Source organism: Protomyctophum parallelum, assembly GCF_964188405.1.
Source record: "Protomyctophum parallelum genome assembly, chromosome: 5".
NCBI lineage: Eukaryota > Metazoa > Chordata > Actinopteri > Myctophiformes > Myctophidae > Protomyctophum > Protomyctophum parallelum.
In genome coordinates, this window is record NC_139702.1 from 52,645,981 (window position 1) to 52,652,033 (window position 6,053).

Consider the following 6,053-nt stretch of genomic DNA (forward strand, 5'->3'; position numbering starts at 1 on the left):
TCCGTCTGACATCAGTGGGGAGGCAGACACATCTGCAGGAATGAATGGGGTTACTGTCCTGAACACAGCAGCCTCTTTATTGTGAACAGTGGCCAGGACTCCAATATTTGGGGTTCATGGGGGATAATATACTGGGATATTTATACGGACATGTCAGTAACACCTGTGATTGTAAGTCGACATGCAGCGAAGTCAGAAACAAACTGCAGTTCCATTATGTTTTGATGTCCTAACATGTTCTTCTTATTGAGTCGTGTGCAATAATTTAATATTCTCTCTCTCTCTCTCTCTCTCTCTCTCTCTCTCTCACACTCACATGCACACACACCACGGTTAACACTAGTGTCTCAGAGGCACAGGTCAAGTTTTACTTGCCCAAAGATCATGCTCCTTTGCCCGAAAAGTAAATTTAATTAATGTTAAATCCAATCGATAACTGGCGAGTGGTGACAGTCAGTTGGCAAATCTGAATGAGTGCTGCAACTGCTACTTGTAAAACAGTAGCATAATTATTTCATGAATAACCAATTGCTTCCCTATTCAAACGCACATGCCCGTTGGGCAAACTGAAATCAAACTCCACTTGCCCATACGTTTTATTTACTTGCCAGTTGCCACAGGCAGTTGGGCAACCATTAGTGTCAACACTACACACACACACACACACACACACATATGCACGCACGCACGCACGCACGCACGCACGCACGCACGCACACACATACACACACATACACACACACACACTCTCTCTCTCTCTGTCTCTCTATTCACTCTGTACTCTTTGACAGTCACTTCGTTCAATTGAATTCAATACAATGGGTGCTTATCTGTCTGGACATGGACATTCCACACATTGCCAAAGCATAAGGTTATAATAAGAGTTGCATTCACTATAGAATATGGTCATTACATCAATCATAGTAGCCTCGCGTAGCCATAGCCTACTAATATCACTGCGTGGGGCAATTTGCTGGCTACGCAAGGCTACAATCATAGTACAACAACAACATGGTATTTTTAATATTGCTCAACATTGCTCAGCATTGCACACTTTAATTACCGGATGGTAATAATTGACTGATTTCGCAGCTGTGCATTAAAATCCTCAGTAACTCTGAGTGTTGAATTTGACCCAAATAGGTCATCCCCCCCCCCTTCTCTCTCTCCCTCTGTGGCCTTCTTGTTCTCTCGCTCTCGTTCTGGTTCCTTCCTGTGCGCCTTCTACCTCTTCTGCACAGAACCGCCCACCCCAACCCCCACCACAGGAAATGGTTCTATTGTCCTAGAGACAGGAAGTGGTCTTGTCTTGTCCAGAGCAAACCAGCAGTCGACTGGCTGGATGAAGATTGGAGTAAATAATTAATGGCTTCTACCAGATGGGAGGCACACACAGAATACAGACACACACGCTGTAAGGGAGAGACTGTCCGCTGTGGAATGTCACTGAACAATTAACAGTAGCTTTGTCCTACAAAGTCAAAGAACAGTGGGAGTAGAACCACAGAGAACAGTAATGTCAAAGATTATCTGTCACTTTCACCAAAAGTGTTGTAATGAATTCATGGTGTTAGGAACTAAAACTAAACTAAACTAAAAACATTATATATATATATATATATATATATATATATATATATATATATATATATATATATATATATATATATACATTTCCCAAGTCACACTGTATAGCATGAATTAAGCTTAATCACAGTCCACACAGACCTCCTCAAAGTTTTCCACAGAATCATACTGGAAAGGATGAAGGACATCCTCAGCTCCGAGACCACCAGCTGGCTGGCTTCCGCAAGGACTTATCTTGAATAGATCAGATTGCAAGACAGTGCATTATCCTGGAGCAGAGTGGAACTCGCCACTATACAACAACTTAATTGAGAGACCCCCTGGAAGTTTCTCAGACACTATACAGAGCACCAGAGATTAGGCCTACACCAACATCATCAACAACACCCATGAGGGAATGACCTGATGGTGATCCATGACGGCCAACTCATCAAAGGGTATGAACAAGAATGTTGTTGTTCCTGCTGGCAATGGATTGCGAATAACAGTATTAGCAATATGAATGAGGTGGTTGATGGTTTCAATAAGTTATTTGTTAATGTGGGTTTAAAGCTTGCACATTAAATAAAAAGCACATCTGCCTGGGAAGAGTACAGAGTACAGAAAATAAGGAAATAATAAATAGGCCTATTGTAAAGTGTAAAGACAAAACATGATATGTTTGGAATGATATTGGCTGCATTTAGTAAAGAAAGTAATTGATGGAATAGAAGATCCACTAACCGATATTTGTAATGTATCTTTTAGAACAGGAATATTTCCAGAAAAAACAGCTGCCAAAGTCATCCCAATAAATAAAGCTGGTGACAAACATAATCTTACTAAGGCATGTTTCCCTACTCTGTCTCATTTACTTGAAAATGTTTTTGTTGCAAAACTGGACAATTTAATTGAAAATTAAATGAAAATAATTACCTTAGATCAGCCAGATCAACATCAATGGCTTTAACAGAGTTAAAGGAGAATATATAGATATATATATAGAATATATTTCCTCTACCATAAGCCCTAAATGAATTGCATTGAATTGAATGGGATGTATGGGGTGTTCAAAATTAACAGAGTTAAAGGAGAATATATAGATATATATAGAATATATTTCCTCTACCATAAGCCCTAAATGAATTGCATTGAATTGAATGGGATGTATGGGGTGTTCAAAATTATATATTTTTTGTATATATCCTCTCTTCATAATGTAAATAATAACCCAAGCGGCACACTTTACTACTTATTTCGATGGAAATAAGCGAATTAGCACAACACCCCATACATCCCATTCAATTCAATGAAATTAATTTAGGGCTTATGGTAGGGGAAATAGCCAATGGAGCTTTTGCACAAAATAACACCTGGACCTCTTTGATGGGGACGTAACAACTACAAAGAAAGGTAAGAAAGCCTTTTAGTATGGAATTCTCCTTTAACAGAGGAATGAACTATATGAAAATATGCAGTGGAAATATTTATTGACTTAATTCTTTTTTGATACACATACATACATACATACAACTTGGACTCAGGGGGGTGGACGCCTCTGCCTTGCATAGTCCCCAGTGAATAGGCAGTTTGCCCTTCACTGGTAACTCTATTTATATAAATATATGAAGGTATTGTGGGCTGGGCTTTTTACAACATACACATTTTACATACACACATACATACATACATACATACCTACATACATACATTTCAGAAGTTTTAGCAGTTTTTAAGGACCCACTTTTAGGCCAGTGCACCAGAGCAAGCTCTTGCCTTTTTTTAAACCCTACCCATTTTAACCAAATACATACACACATGTCCTGTGGTGTCCCCCAGGGGTCAGTGTTGGGCCCCAAGCTATGTATGTTATATACCGGTATTAATGATATTTGTAGAGTTTCACATGACTTGAATTTTGTTGTTTTCGCTGAGGACACAAATATGTTTTGTTCCGGGGAGGACACAAACAAATTAACCTTCAATTTGAACAAAACTAAATTTATGGTATATTCAGGTGGAAGATAGAAAGCCGGTATATGAAAACACGTTTTTGGGTGTTATGTTGGACCACAAACTATGCTGTTTGTCAGATAAATTATCTGTGCTCTAAGATGGCCAGGAGCATTGGCATCTTGGCCAAAACAAAGCACATATTGAACCATGAATAGCAAGGATAGTTCACAGTGTTGGGTATCTTGAGCACACAAATTGTTGTCTGTGGGGTTACTCTATGGAATAAACTACAGGAAGAGATGAAATAGTATGCCACAGTTTAAACATCAATATAAGAAATGCATTTTTACAGAAATGTTTATTTTAATATATTTTGTATCTTTACTTTTATTGTATTGTGACTACTTTATTTATTTGTTGTGCCTTTATTGATAGTTACAGTGAAGATAGACAGGAAAGAGGGAGAAAGACATGCAGCAGAGGTTGTCATGAACAGGACTTGAACACGCAACACACTATCAGGCCAAAGCCTATATGTGGCATATACGCATGGACCACTCGGCCAGCAGGCCCTGTGACTACATTATTGTTCGGTGTTCCAAACAAAAATAAAAGAAAGAAAGAGAAAGAAAGAAAGAAAGAAATCAACGATTGGTTGTGCAGGCATTTTCAAACAAAAGACAAAACTTAAATGAATTTGGAGCCAAGGAAGAATAACTAAAAGACAGTGCTCAGCTTCAGTTGAGAAAACCTACAGGGATGCCCCTGTAGTCAGCTGGTCCAGGGCAGGGACCGTGTTCACAAACTACCAGACGGAAAACTCATTGAGAGCTACCTGACATACTGGAAAGAGTCAACCAAAAATCAAAGCAAAATGGAATGCATCCACCGGCGTAGGGATCCATTGGGCCACGCGGGCCGTGGCCCAGTCAGTTTAGAGATGGCCCAGTCTACTTCGAAGAGAGGGGGCGAAAAAACAAGAAAAACAACAAAAGATAGCCTACTTTGGCAGAACTAAAAAGAGAATAAACACTGTCAGAATGAGAATACCTGAGTCCTGAGCCTTGACTAGGTACAGACTCAGTAAACACAGTCTTAGTTGCAATAGAAAAAGGCCACCACAGGCAGACCCCGCTCACAAGGGAACACACCCACTGTTCTAGACACTAGAATACAACCACTGCACACAACATGTAGTGGAAACAGAGCTACAGTTTCTAACCATGCACACACACACACACACACACGCACGCACGCACGCACGCACGCACGCACGCACGCACGCACGCACGCACGCACGCACGCACGCACGCACGCACACACACACACACACACACACACACACACACACACACACACACACACACACACACACACACACACCCACACACACACACACACACATGCTTCTCCACGTTTGCTTTGCACCATATCTTTTATGCATCATATCTGGAACAAACTCCAGATCTGCTACAATTCTCAGTTCTTTAAAATCAAATTGATATTTAATTGATGTTTTGCTTTCATCATCTGGAGGAGAAATAGGACACTGTGTATTCATGAAAGTGTTTTATTGACTCTAGGATATGAAATAGTTACATGTTACTATGGTATGTAGTATGAATGAATGAACGAATGAACGAATGAACGAACGAATGAACGAACGAACGAACGAATGAATGAATGAATGGATGGATGGATGGATGGATGGATGGATTTACCAGATATGAGCATGTGCGCTTGTGTGTTGTTGTTTTCTGCTGCTAGAGGGAGACAGAGACTGAGAAAACCAGATCTGTGATCTGTGATCTCTACTGATTGATTGACTGAAGTATTTACAGTATTAACAGATTGGAGAATTACAGTACATTCAGGCAGAAACTCAATACAAAACTGTTAACTGTGGACGACACCATAAAGAATTACACTTGTTTACAATATGGTCCACCATGTTCAATTCATCATAACATTTAGAGATGTACAAACATACACTTATAGCCAAAAACAGGAAATCATCATAGAGGAGGTAAAACGGTAAAAAAAACATATACAGTGAGGAGGAAAAGGTGTGGGGGATTCACATTTTACGGGGGCCAGTTTCGAATTGCAGCCGTCCGTAGGTGCCCTTTGAGAGGAGTTAAGGGATTCCCATGTCTTAATGACTGTTTAGTCCCTTCTTTGTGCCGAATCTGGGTTTCACACTGTGTTTCTGGATTTGTTGAACTCCCTCTGGTGTTGTGGGTGTGGACTTTGCTGACATTAAGGAAGTATTTAGACATGCAGGTACCTTGGTGGTGTATCGAATCTTGTGGACTGGACCCAATGCAAGATGCTGTACTCTGTCGTCAACCCTAAGCCATTCCGGCCTGTCAAAGTGGGCAAGGGTGAGGTGGGTTTGGGGAGTGAGGCCAAGTAGTAGCCTGCAGGGACGGGGCTGGGCCAACTAGCGCTCTGGGCAACCCCCCTCTGAGGCACCCCTGCCTTTTTTCCCTGCACCCTTCATAAAATATCAACAGCATGCAATGCATCTC